General features: G+C 40.6%; 1 pseudogene across 1 annotated transcript; it reads right to left on the bottom strand.

Moving 5' to 3' along the window:
- Nucleotides 1-12814: 12814 nt before the first annotated feature.
- On the bottom strand, nucleotides 12815-14197 carry LOC147894551 (UDP-glycosyltransferase 85A2-like; annotated as a pseudogene). The gene is made up of 2 exons (XR_015542147.1): nucleotides 13789-14197; nucleotides 12815-13696 (listed from the first exon to the last, which is right to left on the bottom strand). The product of XR_015542147.1 is annotated as a UDP-glycosyltransferase 85A2-like (transcript).
- Between the last annotated feature and the right edge of the window lie 7476 nt (nucleotides 14198-21673).

Raw genomic sequence — 21673 nt, 5'->3', positions numbered from 1 at the left:
ACAGATGCGGTTGGTACACCGCCCACAAATAATAGCTGGATGACAGCTTTCCTTATCTACTCTAGTTCGTGGCTCAGTTAGTATGCCACCTTAGTTAGTTGAGTTTTGTTTGAGACCCACATATAGGTTTCTTCTATTTCTTTGTACTGAGTTCTTTTGGCTTTCACAACTAAGAAGAGGAAAACTGTTTTTAGCCTCCACCTGTGTGTGTATTCCCCCATTGTGCATGTGAGAAAGCCGCAAGTGAGACTCCTTCCCTCTCTCCCACTATCTTCACATTGTGTGCACCCCCAACTTGTTGCATGTGAAACAAGTTGAGCATACCCCCAACCTATTGCATGTGCAATAGGTTGGGGGTGCACACAACCTATTGCACAAATCAAGAAAATTTGATGATTTGTACAACAGATTATGTGCACCATCACCCTGTTGCATGTGTAAGAGGTTGATGCACCCCCAACTTGTTGCATGTGCAATGAGCTGGGGGTACAAATAACCTATTAGACCAATCAAGAAAATTTTAAGATGATATATGCAATAGGTTGTGTACACCCCCAACCTGTTGCATGTGCAAGAGGTGGGGGGTGCATATGACGTGTTGCACAAATTAAGAAAATTTGATGATTTGTGTAATAGGTTGTGTGCACCCCCAACCTATTGCACATGCAATAGGATGAGTGTACCCCAAACCTGTTGCATGTGCAATAGGTTGGGGGTAAAATTTGATGATTTGTGCAGCAAGTTGTATTCATCTCCAACATGTTACATGTACAATAGATGTGTGCACCCCCAGCTTGTTGCATGTGCAATAGGTTGGCCTTTTGCACAAATCATCAAATTTTCTTGATTTGTGTAATAAATGCATTCTGGCTAGTTCCCCCCTTTTTCCCTCCTCCCCCTCTCCTCCCTAGTCCCCCTCCCCCATACTCCCCCCCTCCCTCTCCTCCCCCACTATGCCCTCACCGCCTGTTGAGATACCGAGCTCCACTCCTGATATGCTAAAGTGACCGTTCTACATTTATGTCACCGACTTGTTAGTTGTAGATGCGGTTGGTACACCGCCCATGAATAATAGCTAGATAACAGGTTTCTTTATGTACTCTAGTTAGTGGCTCAGTTAGTATGCCACCTAGGTTAGCTGAGTTTGGTTTGAGACCCACATATAGGGTTCACCTATTCCTTTTGTACTTAGAGAGAGTTCTTTTGGCTTTCACAAATAAAATTAGCTGTTTTCAGCCTCCACCTTTGTGTGTATTCCCCCATTGTGTATGTGAGAAAGCTGCAAGTGAGACTCCTTACTTCTCTCCCACTCTCTTCACATGGTATCAGAGCTCAGTTCGTGGTAAGGAGCTCAAGAAAGCAAACCAAGTTCACGGTGTCTTGGTAAGAGGATCAGTGTTGCTTTCCTTTTTCGAGTTTGGGAGCAAATCTCTATAGGTAGCATAGCCAAAAAGTGCAAGAGTGCACTGCTGTCTCAGATTGGGATGCCCTTTGCAGTGTGGTGAGAGGGCAGTATATGCTGCGAGCTAGGGCAAAGCCCTTCGTGACATTATTTTTTTGATTCGAGGCCATTTCGGGGCCCGTTTTGGTGGCAAAAGTTTTCCGTAGGCACTAAGAAAAGTGTCTTGTTTTTGCTATGCAACCATTATTCCACAACCCAGTGAAAAGTTGCCACAGAAATTGCATCATATGCCTGTGCGCAAAGATATTGGGGGTGATAGAATCATTCTTATTTCCTGTTGATGCAAAATTATCACTAGGAAGTTACTGTGTGGTCAAATAACACTTTTTTCAGTTTTCCAAATTTGCCCTTGTGAGGCAGAAGTTGTGTTTCTTGCAGTGACAGAATATTTTTGCAGTGTTTTGTAATGGCGTCTGATGCTCTTTCATAGATAGTCACTGAAAAGCTTGACAAGAACAACTTCCAAGCATGGAAGTTTAGATTGACGAATTTCCTTAAGGGAAAAGGCTATTAGGAGTTCATTACTAGAGCTAAACAAGAACCGGTTATTCCTAATGTTCCCAATCAACAGGAATTGCAGGCATTTAAAGGCTAGCATGAGAGAGCCAGAAAAGTTATGTACTGCCTATCTATCAGTATTAGATTCTACGATTGTGCATATTCAGGATGCAAGCATGACGAAGGAGGCATGGGATACTTTGATAAAAATGTATAGCACAAATATGCAAGCCAGTAAAATGCAGCTCAAGTAGGAGTTGCATAATGTGCAGAGAGAAAATATGAGCATCAATGACTACCACATGAAGGTGAAGAAGATTGCAGATGCCCTTGCTTTCATTGGGTCACCAGTGGAAGATGATGATTTAGTTTCTGTGACCTTGAATGGTCTAGGAAAGGATTATGCATAGTTCCGGACATCCATTGCCATCCCTGAGAATTTTCCTGATTTTGGGGAGTTGATTGCTATGCTAATTTCTAAATAGCAGAGAAATGGTGGTGCATCTTCTTCAGGAGGAATTTCAAAAGAAGTTGTCTTCTACTCAAATGCTGGAAGAGGTAGAGGTAGAGGTAAAGCAGGCCAATCTGGAGGTCATGGCAGAAATCAAAATATGCAGCAAATTCAAGAAAACTAGTCCTATGGAGGAGGACGTGGTAACTTTAGAGGCAGGGGGAGCCAAAGAGGTTGTGGTGGATGTCAGAGAAGCCAAAATGCAAACAGCAATGTTGAATGTTACTACTGTGGGAAAATGGGTCATATGGCTAAAGACTGCTACAAAAAGCATAATGACATCATGAATGGAAAATTGCAGCAAGGCAATTATGCATCCTCTAGTAGACAGGGTGATGACAAAAATGAGCATTTGTTTATGGTGCAGAAGAAAGCAATAATATGTGGTATGTTGACTCAGGTGCGTCAAACCACATGATAGGTCACGCAGAATGGATGCCGGATGTAAGGAAAATGGAAAGACCAGGATTTGTGGAGATTGGTGATGATACTGCACATCCTATTGTGCAGATTGGTAAATTCCTTTGTCAATGCAGGATGGGAAAAAGAAATACCTGTCTGATGTATTTCATGTCCCAAATATCACCAAGAACCTGGTTTCTGTTGGTCAAATGGTTGACCAGGGCTTGCACGTCAGATTCAATCCTCATGGATGCTTTGTTGAGGATATGAAAAATAAAGGTCGCTTGATAGCAAAAGGGAAAAAGAAGGGTAGGATGTTTAAACACTTCACTTTTCTTTTTCATAAAATACACCCAAATTTTTTTGCTATAGTCATTAATCAAAGTGACAAAATAATGACAGCCTCCAATAGATGCAACTTTAGTAGTCCACACATCAGAGTGGATTAATTCCAATGGCCTCTTACTCTCTTGAACATGTCTAGGAAATGGTTTCCTTGCCTGTTTTCCAAATTGATAGGCTTCACATACCTTATGCATTTCTGAAACCTTGAACGTAGGCAATCCTACAAAAATATTTTGGGCCTACATTAATTTAAGTCACTGTACATTAACATGACCAATGCATGCATCTTCTCGGAGCGGTCAGGTTGAGGCAAAGTCAAAAAGGTTGGCTTATCCATGCTCTCTTGCCTGACTAATGTGGCTTTCAAAGGACTTGGAAGGCCTAGGAGTAAGTAGTGCAAGTGGAAGTAGCCAGCCATACACTTATATAGGCCACTCTGTCGATCATACATGTTGAAGTAATACATTGGCATGGGTGCGTGTCGAATTGGTTAACAGCTACCAAGGGGAAGCATCAAAAGGAGGACAGAGATACAAGGAAAGCTGGGTGAGTAGGGGCCCGGGGGGAGAGAGGGGGAGAGAGAGAGGGAGAGAGAGGGAAAGGGCAGGGTCTCCGCACGTATGCTAGTTGAATGGGAGGGGAGATTTTAGGGGCATTCTGGGGATGGACAGCTTCTCGGGACAGCCAGGATGAGGCAAAGTAGGAAAGGTTGGCTGATCCAGAGTCCAGACTCTTGCTCAGTGACTATTTCGGTTGCTTGTTGACTGTAAAAGACTTGGCAGCTTGCAAAGACTGGAAGTAACTTGTTCGTAGTGCACGTAGAAGCAGCCAGGTGAGTGTAATGATTCGTTAATAACTACTAAGGTAAATCAACAAGGGGAGGTTTGGAAATATTACAAGACTATTTTCACGTTTTAAAATATTATGCAACTGTTTCGCTGAAAAGGGAGGTCCCCCTCGTTATGAGGCAAAGTACAGAAGGTTGGTTGATCCATAGTGTTGCCTGACTATTTCGGTTACGGCAACGATTGGAAGTAACTTGTAAGTAGTGAGACAAAGAGAGGCGAGCCACGTATGGAAAACGATCAGAATTCCAAGGAAAGAGAGAGAGAGAGAGTGCATGAGATGAGAGGAAGAGAGAGGGTCTAGGGAGTAAGTATATATGCCCTCTCAATGTTGATTTTATTCAGTGGCATTAAAGGATTTTTGGAAGCCATTTTTGAAGGGCCAACCTTCTATAATGGCATTAAATTTCATATTCATTAACAAGTTACTATGTGGTCAATATAAGTTACAATGCATGTAATGATTGCCAAGGAAAACCGAGAGAGAGAGAGCTAGAGAGAGAGAGAGAGAGAGAGAGAGAGAGAAGGAAGTACTAAGGGGAACAGAGGGCTAGAAAGACGTGTGGAAAAAGACCAATATTCCAATTTGCATATTGCCATTGCCTTTTTTTTGTCCTTCAGATGTTGACATTTTCTTACACCACATGCACAAGAGAGAGAGAGACAGAGAGAGAGATTGGTCGGTGATTGACTTCTTTGTACAAGGAGTCAATATATACCCTTTCAACTTTGGTTTTATGCACATGGCGTTAAAGGATTTTTGGAAGCCATTTTTGGCACCATGTAGGAATATCCAATCATGGATGATGTTCTCATGTGGTTTCACTCTCCTCTCAAAATTCAATTGTAATGAGAGAGAGAGAGATTGGTCGGTGGGTGACTACTTTTTACAAGAGAGAGAGGAAGAGAGAGAGATTGGATTATGGGTGACTACTTTTTACAAGGAGCCAGTATATACCCTTTCAACTTTGGTTTTATGCAATTGGCATTAAAGGATTCTTAGAATCCATTTTTGAAGGGTGGCACTATGTAGGATGATGTTCTTCGAGTCTTGGTTTCACTCGCCTCTCAAAATACAATTAATTAATTCGTCTTTACATCCCCGCACTCCTGCAGAAGGCTAAATTAATCTAAAAGAGGAAAGCCTTACTCTTTCGCTCAAGGGGTTCACCTCACAAATTTTATTATTTTTAAAATTATGATTTTATTTTTTACAAAAAATGCCTGCTATATTAAAGGGCTAGTTCTGAGCCACTGGATTCACCATCCACATAAGAGTGACCTGCATTCACATCAAACATGGGCTGATCTACCTTCTCTTTTCCTTTTCGTGATATCTGCGTACCACTATCTGCATTGCTTTGAGGAGATTCTCCTGATCTCAATCTACCTATCCATGGCGAAGTATGTGAACCACTGCTAGAGGACACTGCAGATCCACTGATATTTTGTGATTGTTGCTATGAATTCTATGCAGCATTACCATTTTGTGCATCTACATCAATCATCACATTTACTGGTTTATACCAGCTGCTCATCTCATCAAAAACAACATCTCTGCTCACTATAAACTTACAAGTAGAAGGGTTATAGCATCTATACCCTTTCTGCTACAGAGAATAACCAATAAAGACGCACTTCTCAGCTTTTGGATCAAACTTGGACCTCAAATCATCTGGCACATGAACATAGGCAATGCAACCAAAAATTTTCAAATGAGAAATGTCTGGTTTCCTACCAGTATACATCTCCTCTGGCGTCATCCCATGTATCACTGCAGTGGGAGTCCTGTTCATTATGTAAACTGTTGTAGCAACTGCTTCATCCCAATAATAATCTGGTAGATCTTTCTCATTTAGCATGGCCCGAGATACCTCTCCAATATGCCTATTTTTCCTTTTTGCAAGTCCACTTTGCTGTGGGGTATGACTGCATGAATATTGCTGCTTTATGCCATGCTCCTGCAGGAACCTTGCAAACTCATTTGAGAGGTACTCTCCCCCTCCATCTGACCTTAGGCATTTTATTTGCAGGCCTATTTCTTTTTCAGCCATAGCTTTAAAAGCTTTGAAGTGCCCAAACACTTCACTTTTCTTTCTCATAAAATACACCCAAACTTTTCTGCTGAAGTCATTAATAAAAGTGACAAAATAGTGACAGCCTCCAATAGATGCAGCTTTAGTAGTCCACACATCAGAGTGGATTAATTCCAATGGCTTTTTACTCTCTTGAACATGCCTAGGAAATGGTTTCCTTGCCTGTTTTCCAAATTGACAGGCTTCACAAACCTTATGCATTTCTGCAACCTTGAATTTAGGCAATCCTGCAACAATATTTTGGGCTTGCATTGATTTAACTCGCTGTATATTAACATGACCAATGCGTTTATGCCAAATATCAAGATATGCAACTACACCGGTCCCATGTGCAAACATTGCTGCACTCAATTCAGGCATGTCCACATCCAACGTAAACATCCTATCCTTCTTCTTTCCTTTTGCTATCAAGCGACCGTTATTTTTCGTATCCTAAACAAAGCATCCATGAGGATTAAATATGACCTGCAAGCCCTGCTCAACCATTTGACCAACAGAAACCAGGTTCTTGGTGATGTTCGGGACATGAAATACATCAGACAGATATTTCTTTTTCCCATCCTGCATAGACAAAGGAATTTTACCAATCTGCACAATAGGATGTGCAGTATCATCACCAATCTCCACAAATCCTGGTTTTTCCATTTTCCTTGCATCCTACATCCACTCTGCATGACCTGTCATGTGGTTTGATGCACCTGAGTAGAAGACAGTTTCTTTTGAATTTCCTCCTAAAGAAGATGCACCCCCATTTCTCTGCTCTTCAAAAATTAGAAAAGCAAACAACTCTTCAAAATCTGGAAATTTTTCACGAACGGCAATGGATGTCCGAAACTGTGCATAATCCTTTCCTAGACCATTCAAGGTCATAGAAACTAGATCATCATCTTCCACTGGCGACCAATTACAAAACTGGGCCGACTACAAGTGGGGACAGCTGTGGCCTACGTTGATAAAGCCAGCAAGCACATGCACTTAAACGAGGGAACCAATACTGAGGAGGCAATAACTGATCACTAGGGATTTCTCCCCTAGCATCAAACCTATATCTCTGAAGTTCGCCTTGACCATAGCTAAGATAGCAGACTCCCTATGGCCAAGCATGATCTGGACCTTGAAAGCCAAACAATTTCTCATTTGACAGATGGAGAGGCATACCGCCGGCACAAACATACTGCCAAGATGCCAGGAGGGTAGAAAGCAGCCTAAAGGTTTCCTCAAGCAGAATCATCCTCCATCTACCTTTGATATAGAACTAAGACATGACCTCTGCCTTTCTAATTGCAGCTTCCACTTTAAACCAGACCTCCTTGGTAATTGGACAAGACCAAAATAGGTGCTTCAAGGCTTCCACAGCCTTAAAAGCGGGCAGATCGGGGAAATAGGAATTCTTTTCATAAGCGAACCTCTAATTATAGTAGCCAGTGGTTAGTGATCTTCCATAGTAGGAAACTGGCTTTCTCTGCCTCGCACTACTTCCGAATATCTATGAATCTATTCTACCACCAAACAGGGCCTCTTCTTGTTTTGTTTTTCGATCTTTCAAAGAGGTATTCTATGGTGCATTGGTTTTGCTTACACTATAGACTTTTCAATGTTTTCTTGTTCCCATTTTGGTATCTAATTTGGCATCATGTCATAGTTTCTAGAGAGCTATTTGTCTCTATCAATAACTTGCTCTTCATTTCGTATATATACAATCTTTGAAATTTTCATACTCGAAATTGTCGGGCGATTAATAATCTATAGTGACATGCCTTGTTAATCAAAATCTCTATCCTTTGCATCATTCTATTTTATAATATATTTCACTTACCCCCCCTTCCCTTGAAATCCTAGGCTCTTAGATCTCTCTAAAGGTTTCTTTAGGGTACATAATTGCTCTATAAATGTAAATAAATTCCCTTCTTTCTCTTCTTCTTATGCTTTTTCTTCTTCATGGAGTTCTTCCCAACATCTATCCATTATCAATTGTTGAATATGAGTTAATCTATAAATTAATATAAATATTATAAAATTATTATATAAAAATATATATAAATACATTAATTAAAAAAATATAACAATAAAAATAATTTTGAAAGGGAGGTCTTCTAGCATATGTGCTTTATATAATACTTATTCTTCAAACAATGAAGAATTAGTGAATGTATTTGTAAGATAGTTCTTAATCTGAAAAATCTCTACAATATTCTTCCTGCTATTAACTAGATATTAAATTTTAGTTTTAATAAAAATATACATTATTAACTTAAAAACTAATATAAATATAATGTAATTATTGTATAAATTTAAATAAATATATATTATACATTAATAACATTTAAAATTATGTATATTATATAGTAATAACCTTTAAATTTTAAAAATGCTTGAGAGAGAATGTAGATTTAATGCAAAAAATCTATAATGTTAAAGCATATAACGATTTATAAAAGTAGGTAACAAGGGGGAATAAACAAAATCTAGTGACTTTTAAGTTTGTACTAAAACACTTATGTAGCTACTTTGGTGATAACAAAAAGGTTCCCCTAAAGCCCACAATATGTGGTGGCTATAGCAATTATTCATGGCTCTATAATCATGTGGTGGCTAAACCAATTATTCATGGCTATATAATTATGTTTAAAGTGTCATTGGACTCGGGCATACCGTAACTTCATGTCCTTATAGAACTTAAGCAAGTTAGTAAATAAGATGCTACCTTCTTGGGAGGAGCTTCTCACCACTCACATGATCTCTTTGGCCCTCTCTCTTGCCTCCTCCACTTGGGTCTCTTGCATGAGTCTCATCACCCCTTTCTCTACATGGCTTCTTGCCAAGGGCACCAAGTCTTGAGCTCTTTGGCTCAAATCAACGATGTGGTTATTTTTTGGTTGAGGCTTGACACCATGTTGAGAGAACTAAGATAAATGCATCAAACTTCATCAGTAGCTTAAGCTAGTAGACTGCATAGTATTATTCCAAAAAAGAAGCCTGTGTGGAGAAAAAAAAGGATACACAAATGGAGGTCCAAGGATTTGGAACCTCAGCCTTTAGAGATTCCTTGGTAGGTTATATAAGGTGAAAAAATGGTATGTGCATATCCCAAAGCTCTCATACCAAAATCAAACTACAAAAAATGTTGGGAGATAGACGAGATATGGAACACACCGTTTAACGCATCTTCAAATATATAGCCTTTTGCAAATTTGTGAATACATCTTCCCGAGGGTTTGAAAGGACGTTTTCAAAGGCAATACCAAAGAGGGATAGTCTATAGACCATGGGAATTATGTACACGCACTTCCTCCATGGCAAGCATCCTTAAAAATTCGTGTATATGCAAAATACTTTGCTGTGGTATTTTTATTTTTCCTTCTACCTCATATCCCATGCGCTTCTTTGATTTCTTTGCCCTTGAATGCCAAGACACTATGATTGCCTCCGTCGAAACTTGTGAGATGGCTTCATCATTTGGGATCCACTCCTTCATTATACAATTAATATACAATGTGTTGTTATCCATATTCTCCTTCCTGCCCTTTGGCTCATACCATACCGCTGTAAATGTTGTAGCTCTCCCTTGATCATCTCTTTGCACATCAACTACTTTTGCAACCCAAAACTTCACATTCTCATATTCATCATCCGATGGCCGAACCACAACAAAACAATCGACCTCTATATCTACTTGTGGCATAAACTCTCTCTTCTTCGGTCCACAATATGGACATGGGAGTAATGATACAAATTCATTTTCAAAGACTGGAGCTGGGTGAAAATCATTATGAACATTTGGCCAAAACATATTGCATTCTTCCTTGACATCCTTTGAACCTTGCATTCTCTCAAGTTCCTTTATTAATTTTTGTGTCTTGTTAATTACAGTGGTAGTGTGTTCTCTCCAAGTAGGCTTCGAATAGGATACCTCCGGAGCATTTCCTCTTTGTATGTAATAAATGCTTTTAATCCTTCTATTTCATTCATGGAATTTTTATTCTTCTAGATTGAGTGGGCTTTTATTATGCAAGTTGAGCGAAAAGAAACCTTCAAACCTAAAGACACATCACATTGAAAAATAAACAATCATTTTGCAAAACGGATGCATTCTATTCCTCGAAAGTCTTTGCTTTAATGTGTTAGTATGGTCATGTGCAAGTTAACACAATCAAAGGCCCAAGATTGAATTACTCGAAGATGTTAAAAAAAAGAACTCCCGCTCTTCATGGTGTGGGGACAAGAAGTCTAATGCATACAAAAAAAGTTGTGGCTCTTTCGACCTCATAGGGTTGGCATGAAAGTAATGTTCAAACCACTAGGAAAGCTTTGGAAGGCATTTGAAGGTTTGTGCTTACAATCTTGATAGATTATAGTCCATATAAGAGATACATGAACCACCTTAGAACTTGTATATTTTATAAATCCATTTTCATATGAGGATTAGAATAATGATGAACCGTGAGCTCCTTCCTTTCTTGATGTGATTCCAATGTATAGTTGAACAACTACTGCTAGAAGGTCACTCCCTATATGGCCACTACAAAATTGTGACAGATGTGTTCCAAAGCAAAATAAGCAATGATGTTCCTCAAACATTTTTGAAAATCCAATTATTCCTTTGTGGCATTAAGAAAGGCAACAAAGTCTTTAGAAGGTGAAGGCCCACATAAACAAAGGACAAGCAAGGAGAGCCTGAAGGGCCAAATTCATGTGTGTGTGTGTGTGTGTGTGTGCGCCTATGGAATTGGAGTCCTATGCAAGAAGTGTGTGAGTGTAGGTGTGCTAGAAGGTTTTAGTTAGGTTTCTCAGGTTGGTGTGATGAGTGAGTGCTCATAGGAGGTGATTGATTCAGATAATCAGGGAGATGATTGTGGATCTAGGATCTACCTACATGGAGGCAGTTGCCTATATATGTAACCACTCTAAGAATAAACAACCACATTTGCGTCTCATTGTTTCTATATGGATTAACACTTGGTATCAGAGCCAAGTTAGAATTTGAGATTCCTAGAAGATTCCAACTAGACCCTATCTTCTTCTCAAATGCCTCCTATCTCTCCTTTGTCTACCTTGAGCTTGGGAAGCCCTATTCTCTCCATCCACGCAATGTTTTGAGAAGAACCATAGAATGTCAAAACTCAAGCTCTCACTGCTTACAACACCCAAGTCAAATCTGACAAGGGTAAGGATCCATATGTTTCCTGAGTTATGTGTGTATGAGGTCAATAAAGGTTCTCTACCATGGATAGTCCATTCTTAAATGATTGTTAGTCTTTTGAGATTTTTCCTTGACAATGTTGGACTCATTAGGCTTTACATACATAGTCTGTGACCATCCCCCAGTTGTAAACCAAGAGTCCTATGAGTGAGTCACAGGTTGGGGCCATGAGTGTTGCCACATGATAGTGGGCAAGCCATGGAGCATCCCATGTACTACTACTAAGGGATGAGGTCATCAATTTAAGAGGGGGAATGAAGGGGCAAATTGATGTGTGTGTGTGTGTGTGCCTATGGGATTGGAGTCCTATGCAAGAAGTGTGTGAGTGTAGGTGTGCTAAAATGTTCTAGTTAGGTGTGTGAGGTTGGTGTGATGAGTGAGTGATCATCGGAGGTGATTGATTGAGATAATCAGGGAGATCATTGTGGATCTGGGATCTACCTACATGGAGGCAGTTGCCTATATATGTAACCACTCTATGAATAAACAACCACATTTGTGTCTCATTGTTTCTATATGGATTAGCAGAGCCCACTTATGAACTTGAATAGGAGACCATTGCAAACGGTACAAAAGATGTGGCCAACACATGACAATCGCAAATGGAAGCAGCTCAGTCTCTAATAGTGCACGAGCTTGGTCATGCACATCCTTGTATTGTTGCACCCAGTGCAAAGGCCTATTGTTGACCTTTGCAAGAGCGACAACGACAACATGATGCACTAATTAGAAATGATTTTTGGGACGTGTCTAAAGAATAGCAAAGCTAGCAAAACTAATTAAGTTTGTTTTTAGTGTTCTTTTTCTGAAATTGTTGTAGGAAATTTTGATCCTTAAATTATTTATCAAGTATTTGATTTTATGAATTTTATATTCTACATGGAGACAAAAAATAAATAAAACTAGAATCTCTAAAATTTTATTTTCTACATGGAGACAAAAATTAAATGAAACTAAAGCCTTGCAGTGTGACTTTTAATATTAGTGTTAAATACAAATGTTTAATATTAGTGTTAAAAAAACATTTGTATTGATGTGTGGAGATGGAAAATGATATAATATAATTCTTATATTGGTGTCAAAAAAACATTTGTGGAGATGGAAAATGTTACAATGTAAGAGAACAAAGGCATGTATCAATCTCACCACATATTTCATGTTTATGAGAGTGAGTTTTTGCAAAAGATTCTCTAATATGAAAGCATACAACGATTTATAAAAGTAGGGAACAAGGGGGTAAAAACATAAATTAGTGACTTTTAAGTTTGTTTATGTAGCTACTTGGGTGATGAAAAAAAGGTTCTTCTAAAGGAGAGAATATGTGGTGGGAGCTACACAAATTAATCATGGGTGTATAGCATGTGGTAGTGGCTAAGCCAATTATTCATGGCTATAAAATGATGTTAAGAAAGTCATTGGACTTGGGCACAAAGAAAGTTCATGTCCTGGTAAAACTTAAGAGAGGCTACTTTCTTGGGAGGAGCTTTTCACGACCAGCATGATCTCTTTGGCCCTAACTCTTAACTCCTCCCCTTGGGTCTCTTGCATGAGTCTCCTCACCCCTTTCTCTACGTAGCTTCTTGTTAGGCCTCCCTCCTCCGTTCTCTCCATCTCAAATCCCACCTTCCATACTTGATCTATGTAGTTTGCATTCGACCTCTGCTCCGCCCCCCTCGGACAGCCAAGCATCGCTACCCCCGCCCATAAGCTCTCCATCGTTGAATTCCATCCACAGTGCGTCAAAAATCCCCCCACCGCCTCATGCCCACTTTATTATCTTACCTCTCGCCTCCGTCCTTTCCAAAAAGCCTTCCGGTAATATTTCATCGACCTCATCACCCGCACCCTCGTACGCATCTCTCCTGATAACCCACAAGAACGCCAGGAACGCCTGTTCACTTGCCTCTAGCCCGTATGCCAGCTCTTTCACCTCCTCCCGAGACAACGTCGCGTAGCTTCCAAATGCGACATAGATGACGGGCGAGTCGGCCTGCGTGTCCAACCAATTTAAGCACTCGTGCTTGTTGGCCGTCTCATATGATCGAATTGACGGTTCTGACGAAGCGTGATGAAGCAATGGGCCGATGGCGTACGCTGGAATTTGAGCCGCCCTGCAAGCTTCGAAGGCATCGGGTTCTAGCTCAGATATTGTATGGATGAGAACCCGTTCTGCGGCATGCATACAAGAACTAACTTTCATCAAGAAGCGAGAAAGGTTTCCGGATGGATCAGAAACAAGCAGTTCTTGAGGAAAATGCAGCTGGACCGGAGAAGCCGGAAGACCCTGGATACAGTCAACCATGACTGGGTTGTCATTTTTCCAGCGGGCAGCTGAACCTGCCAAACCGTCAAACGAAGAAGGGTGAGCAAAAGTACAGACTCTTACAAGCTCCCCATCTTAATGTTTTACAGGATCACAGCCATTCTACCTTTGAGAGGGAGATATCCCTTCGAATAAAACTTAGGAAGGTTCCGAACCATCAGATACGCCTTTGCAGTTGAGGTCCAGTACTGAATGGGAATTCCAAATTAATCGGCGACATCCTGAGTCTCGGGGATGAAGGAATCCGAAACGAGGCACGTTACGGGATTCTTCAGGTTAAGCTCCTCCAGGAGCTGCTCGCGGCCCTGGCGCATGGAGGAGATGAATTCGAAGGAGAAGTGCGGCTCGCCGGGCTGGAAACCATCTGGGACGACATGGATTTGGATGGAGGGGTGAAGGGGGGAGGAGGGGCGATGGTTGTGGAGGAACTGGGCGTATTCGGAAGAGAAGTAGACAAAGGAGATGGAGAAGCCGAGGGAGGAGAGGGAGCGGGCGAGGAGCATGCAGCCATTGATGTGCCCTTAAGCTGAAGTTTGAGAATAGAGTGAGGATAAGGCAGTAGGTATGTAAGGTGGCTTCGCCTGTCCTTAAGGCTTCCACAAAAACGGTTTTGACTAATGCAAAGTGTATATTTAATAAAGGGAAAGGAACGAAAAGAGTAGGCTATTCATATACTCACATAAGGAAAGGGATTAAACCGCTAGTCTCTCCTCTCTCCACATAGCAATAGGAACATACAGAGAATGTCATGGTTCCATCGAGCCCCAATTAAAAAGGGTAGTCTATTCACTTACCCATCCTCATTGAACAAAAACATACACAAAATCTCTTGGTTAGAGCAAGTCTTGTTGGTGACTTTTTAAGAAAACTTAAAGGGAGTAGGGCCATGTAGGGCACCCATCACCTTTGAGCGTTCACATAAAGTATCATCTCTGTGCTTCATAAAAGTTACTTTAATTCGCCTAGTAAAAACGTAGTCTCGCAAAGAAACTTCTAAGCATCTCCAAGTAGCTACGGGTGCCTTTTGAATCCAATCATGGAGAGTGACAAGATCTTTCACGAGTAAGGGTACACCTCAACCATGAACTTCACCTGTCCCTTACGTAAGTCTGGCATGAGATCAATAATAATAGATGAGAGTTATTGAACTCTTCACGAAAGTTGGAGAGAGGGAGAATCACTTTGACATTGCAAAAGTGTGTTCTAGAGGATTCTCTCACAGCTCGATTTTACTTTATCATTGATAATATTATTTTACTAATAATGCTATTATTATAAGTGGTATTATGAGGGTATTATTAATCATATCCCTAGTACATTTAGGCCCACACCCTTGTACAAGATTTTCCAATCTTGGATTTAGGTCCACACTTACTAGTGGTACTATTTACATATTAGGCCCACATCGTCGTAGAAAGTTTTACCCTAACACAATCATGGATTTAATCCCTAATGTCAAGGTTGTGATCTTCTTCATCTTTTTCATGTGGTGTTGTGTGAGCAGCTCCAATCTAGAGACTTGCATTATGTGTGTTCATAGGATTGTGAGCTTATTTACCTCATCTGTGCATTGGACCGAGTATACATTCACAATTAAGGAAGATGTATTTTTACATCTTTATTGTTAGGATTATGATTCGCTTTGAGCTTTGGGAATGTCCAAGGTAGAGATTTGGAAACTATGGTGCTAACTTGTGGTTTCCTTTGTTGTTTATAGATAGTGAGCATGAATAGTTTCAATGTGAGAATCTATGGAGGTTAAGAACCTTGAAATTTGAGCATAGTACCTTGAAAGTGGGTTACAAATTTGCTTTGCCTTGGTCCATGCATTGAGGGTTGGTCATCCCAATGGTATTCTAAGATTATTTGAAGCTTGAGTCTATATTATCTTCCATGATAGAGAGAATTTCAATGGTGCTAGTTTACAAGAAACCTCAAGGCACCATAGATGATTCAGTAATATTATGCCAATACTAGAGAGCATTTATTCTATTCTCAAGCATACAAATAGTAGGGCTTGCTTTTGTCTTATTCTGATCCTTGCCCACATCATGCATACAAATAGTAGGGATTGCCTCTATTTTTTTCTTATCCTTTCCCTCTCCTTCTCCTTGCTTTCATTCTCTTGCTCTAGTTCTCTCTTCAAGTTGCCAAAATCTTCTCTAATTGACATGACATTAATCGTAATTAGCATCATTGTCTTTGCCATCTCTTTCTCCAAAGGAACTCCAAAGCTAATCTACAATGTAACATTTCTTTATTTTACCTCTTCTTGAACGTTTAAATTAGGTTCATAGCTTTTTCTCTAATAATCACCCTCCAATTGCTAGCTAATTCCCTAATTTTCTCTATGGCAAAAACTAATAATATGAGTTGCACTATGGTTGGACTAAACTGATATTGAAATGTCCATATGGTGAGGATTGATCTAACACCACAAGGTATATGCCACTTTTTGATGAACTGTATTTTGATGCAAAATAAATTGAAATAATTTTTTTCAAAGTGTGGAAACATTGGCATAGGTGTCAGTATTTCCTTTGAAAGAGCGCCATCGGTATATGCATCATCCTTAACAAAATCTATAGGAAAGTGACAGTGTCAGTATCTATGTTGGTATTTGATGTCAGTATACGTGTCAGGCACTAATGCTGTGTTTTCAAAAAAAGTATTTATGTGGAGTAGATTGGGGCTTGTTTCAACCCCATTTTACCCCACTATTATTGAAAACCAATTTTAATTCCAAGTTCCATGTATAGTATTTCTCTGTATTTGGTTGCATTTCAAAAATATTACATAAACTCTCACCTCATGTATTACAAAGGTTTCTTTCAAAAAAAGGGGTTGTGGGGGTTAAAGGTCACTGTGCCTTTACCCCGGTTATGTACAATACTCAAACACATATATAAATGAATGAAAAAGAAGATTAGGGTGGTTCTGCACCCACTAAAACTTGTGTGGCTCTCTGTTTCTCTCTCTCTCCTTCTTCCATTCTTGCTTCCGTTGAGAGCACTCTCAACTGGTATCAGAGCCCGGGTGATCTAGCTGAGCGTGCATGAATGCTTGAAGCTCAGCAGCTCTGTGGGAAACTTTGTGGGTGACTTTACTTGCATCCGAGTGTGTAGAGACCTTGGAGGAACCTTTGGAAAAGTCACTTTGGCTTTGTGAAGTGGTTTTGAGAGCCTGTTAAGAGCTTTCAAAGAAAAAGTCGTTTTTTGAGCTTTTCCCTGTTATGTTCGATGACAGAGACTCCGTATTGACTTGTAGAGGCAATTATTGCTTGCTTTTGGTGTCCACTTCACTTCAGGAGCTTGGAAACACCTTCATTCTTGAATTTGGGATCATTTCATTGGATTTCTGACTCACTGTGTCAGTTCCTGCGTTTTTTGCCTGGTTGTTGGAACTCAAGTTTGGAGCAACCATTTGCAGATCTGTCAGTTCCAGTGGACTCAGGAGGTCCTAAAACTTCTATGTTGCTCATCATTCGCACTCCGGTGGAGTTGACAAATAGCTCTGTTTCCAAAAACGTTTTTCAGTCTGTGTGTTGGACCCAGTGATTGAGACCACGGTTTCCAAAACCGTCTGTCCCATTGCATTCCGGACACCCAAAAACCCCTACCTGTCAGTTCTTGCGTGATTCGGTGGAGGATTTTTAGAGTTATAGATCTCTGTGTATATTTCGATTTCGTCTCTCTGTTATGCATTTTTCATTCTAAGGTTTTGAAACCTTAGATTTATGCCACATGGCAGTGGATAAGTGTTGACTCCCATTTCTCACTCATTGGTTGGGATTTTGGAGTTCCGACAGAAGAGAGATATTTGCAGATTTTCTTGCTGAGTCCGATTATGCAATGGCGCCCATGTTTTGAGGCATCTCAGGTTCTATTTTCAGTACCGCTCATTATCGTGGGACTATGATTTCTTGAGCATACCTTATGCAGATCACTCTGGTTGCAGTTTGAGCAGTGTGCGCTCATTCGTGGTATGCATTGGGTTGCAGTGGATGATTTATAGGCCATTTGGATGCATTACGGTCCTTATTGGATGCGCTGATAGGCCCAAATTAACTTGTGGGATGCTATTTTTTATGGACGCTTTGCACATGGATGCTATTTTAAGCTGAGGGACAGCTTTGACACATTGCAGGTGATGCACTGATAGTGTTATGCTCTCTTGGATGAGATATTATTGATGCATATGCTAGTGGATGGTGTTTATGCTTGAGTCATTTGGCACTTATTGGCATTTTCTTTTGGGTCAAATTTGCTCATATGGATGCATAGTATATGCACATGAGTCAGATGCATCTTTTAATGCTTTGAGCTCTGAGTTTTGGTGATATTTCACTCTATTGTGGCATACACATTTGGGAGCACTTGGTATTTGGTGTCATTCTCTCTTGCAGGCACTACCATTTGGGATTTTGCTTTATTTGCATTATGGCATCCTCTTCCATGTCTGAAAAGGAGTTTTCCAGCATTAAAAAGTTTGATGGGACAAACTTTTCTTTGTGGAAAGAACAAATAAGGGATGTGCTTATTCAAAAGAAGCAGATTAAACCCTTGGCAGGGATTGAAGCTAAGCCTGAAAATATGTCTGAGGATGATTGGAATGAGTTGGATGCATTAGCAAAGTCTACTATTAGACTTCATCTTGCACAGTCAATTTATTTCACAGTAGTAAATGAGCAGACTACGGAAGATTTGTGGAAGAAACTGTGTGCCACTTATGAGAAGGAAACTGCCTCTAATAAAGTTTACCTCATGAAGAGGTTGTTTGAGCTGCAAATGAAGGAAGGGGTCTCCATTGCTTCTCACTTGAATGAATTCAATATTATTTTCAGCCAGCTTCAGGCTCAGAAGATGAATTTTGATGCAGAGACTAAGGCAATATTTCTCTTATGTTCATTGCCATCCTCATGGGATACCTTTCGTACAACTGTCAGTAACTCTGCACCTGGTGGAGTACTGAAATTTGATGATGTTGTGGGTAGCTTGTTGGCCGAGGAGATTAGACGGAAGTTTATGGATGGCAACAAGCAGGATGCAGCCTTAAATGTGCAAAGGGGTAGATCACAGTTCAGGGGGAAGTCCCAAGAAAGAGGGAAGTCTCGTAGCAAATCCAAGGCACGGAACATTGAGTGTTACCACTCTGGCAAGAAGGGCCATATGAAAAAGGATTGCTACAAGCTAAAAAGAGAGCAAAAGGATAAGAAAAAGAATGCAAATTGGGGTGCAAATCAAAAGGAAGAGAGTCCAAGGGAGGACAAAGGAAAAGTGAAGATCGAGGAGATCAATGCAGTCACACATGATAGTGACAATGACGTTCTCTTCATGTCTAGTTTATCTGTAGAGTTGCTTACCACTTCAGATGATGCATATTCCCAGGATTGGATTTTGGATTCTGGTGCTTCATTCCATGTTACTCCCCATAGGGAATGGTTCTCCACTTATGATAGTGGAAAGACAGGTTGTGTGCATCTTGGAAATGACTATGCATGTGACATAGTGGGAGCAGGTGACATAAAGTTTTCTTTTGCAAATGGGTCTACATTTGTTTTGAAACATGTGAGACATGTGCCTAAGCTAACCAAGAGTCTTATTTTAGTGGGTCAGCTAGATGATGCTGGTTTTCACACCACTTTTGGCTTTCAGAGTTGGAAAATTCAGAAGGGCTCTATGCTTTTGGCCAGGGGTGCCAAGTGTGGAACTTTGTATCCCTTACATGTATCAGGGGTATTTGATCATGTTGTTGCAATAACCGAGCAGCCAAGCACTTCTTTGTGCCATTGCAGGTTGGGGCACATGAGCCATAATGGAATGAAACTCTTATGCCGTTTGGGTTATGTACCACATTTGAGTTTCTCTGATTTTGAATTTTGTGAGCATTGTCTCTATGGGAAGCAGACTAAATCAGCCCATAAAAGAAGGGGAAAGAAAGAGTTTAAAAAGCTTGATTTGGTGCATTTAGATGTATGTGGTCCCATGCCTACACGGTCATTAGGCGGGGCTGAATACTATGTGACATTCATTGATGATGCAACTAGGAAAGTGTGGGCTTATGCTATAGCTTGGAAGAGTGATGTGTTCCAGGTATTTCAGAAATGGCTGGCCTTGGTTGAGAATCAGTCAGGTAGAACGCTTAAATGCCTATAGACTGACAATGGTGGAGAGTATCTCTCTCATGACTTTCAGCATTTCTGTGATACACGTGGAATTAAGAGGGAGCTCACATCCCCTCATACTCCACAGCAAAATCCAGTTGCAGAAAAGATGAACCGTACCATTCAAGAAAGGTTGCAATGCATGCTTTCCAATGCAAGTCTTTTTGGTGGTTTTTGGGCTGAGGCAATGAAGACTGCAGTACATGTGATCAATAGATCACCTAGTAAGAGTTTGGATGGTGGTATTCCTGAAGAGGCATGGAGTGGCAAGAAGCCCTCTTACTCTCATTTGCGTATATTTGGGTGTGAGGCATATGCACATGTGCCAAAATAGCTTCGAAAGAAGCTAGATCCTAAGTCTAGGAAATGCATCTTTCTGGGTTATGGTGAAAGTGGAGAGATGGGCCATCATCTCTGGGATCCAGAAGCAAAGAAGATCATATGCAGCCATGATGTAGTCTTCAATGAGAAGAAGATGCATAAGGCACCCATGAGGGATGTGGAAATGAGTCCATAATCACTTTCCAGGTTGTGAATCCACCTGCATATGTTGATAGACAACAAGCTGTCCATGCACCAAATGTGCAAGAAATGGTACCACCAAGTACTCCCACAAGTATACAATCAAGGGTAGATGATGGATCATCTATTGGTGGAAATGATGAGCCAAATGTGGCTGATATGCAGGTGGGACAGCAAGCTGAAATGCCTTTGAGAAGATCATCCAGAGTGTCTAGACCACCTGATAATTTTCTTCCAGGGGTAGACTTTGTGATGCTTACTGATTGCGGGGAGCCTTCTTGTTATAGAGAGGCTATGACGCGTGAGGATCAATGCAAGTGGGAGTATGCTATGCAATCAGAGATGAGTTCACTTATGAAGAATAAGACTTGGGACTTGGTTTCTTTGCCACATGGAAAGAAAGCATTGCCATGTAAATGGGTCTACAAAATGAAGGTCACAGGTGATGATGTGCCTAGGTACAAGGCCCGTTTGGTTGCTAAAGGGTTCAAGCAAGAGAAGGGTGTGGACTTTGATGAGATATTCTCTCCAGTTGTGAAGATGACCACACTTTGATGCATGCTTGGACTAGTGGCAGTAGAGGATATGGAGCTTATGCAGATGGATGTCAAAACAGCTTTCTTGCATGGGGATTTGCATGAGGAAATTTACATGGTGCAGCCGGAAGGCTTTGAAGAAAAGGGCAAAGAGCATTTAGTTTGCAAGCTGAAGAAGAGTTTCTATGGTCTTAAGTAAGTGCCTAGAGAATGGTATCAGAAGTTTGATGCTTTCATTCGGTCCCAAGGTTTTAGAAGGAGTGAAATTGATCACTGCCTCTATACTAAAAGGGCTAAGGATAATAGCCTGATAATCCTGGCACTATATGTGGATGATATGCTATTGGCTAGCAAGAATACTTATGAGCTAGATGCATTAAAAGCCAAGTTGCATGAGGCCTTTGATATGAAGGATTTGGGACTTGCAGGTCATATTCTTGGTATGCGCATCACGCGTGATCGGAGTAGGAAACTCCTTTGGCTTTCACAAAAAGAGTATGTTACAAAAGTATTACAGCGTTTTAATATGGAGGGGGGGGAGGCAGTGAGTACTCCATTGCCTCCATATGTGAAACTGAGTCATACAGATAGTCCCAAATCAGATGAGGAAAGGGCCATGATGGCCAAGGTTCCTTATGCATCAGCAGTTGGGAGTCTTATGTATGCTATGATAGCTACTAGACCAGACATTGCATTTGCAGTGGGAGTTGTTAGCCGGTATATGGCTAATCCAGGAAAGAGGCATTGGGAGGCAGTTAAGTGCATCATGA

The sequence above is a fragment of the Dipteris shenzhenensis genome, chromosome 14 (assembly GCF_047967505.1).
Source record: "Dipteris shenzhenensis isolate YYH24624 ecotype China chromosome 14, Dip_SZ_1.0, whole genome shotgun sequence".
Classification (NCBI taxonomy): domain Eukaryota; kingdom Viridiplantae; phylum Streptophyta; class Polypodiopsida; order Gleicheniales; family Dipteridaceae; genus Dipteris; species Dipteris shenzhenensis.
The sequence above is the reverse complement of the archived record's forward strand: the minus strand, read 5'-3'. Positions and strand labels throughout refer to the sequence as shown.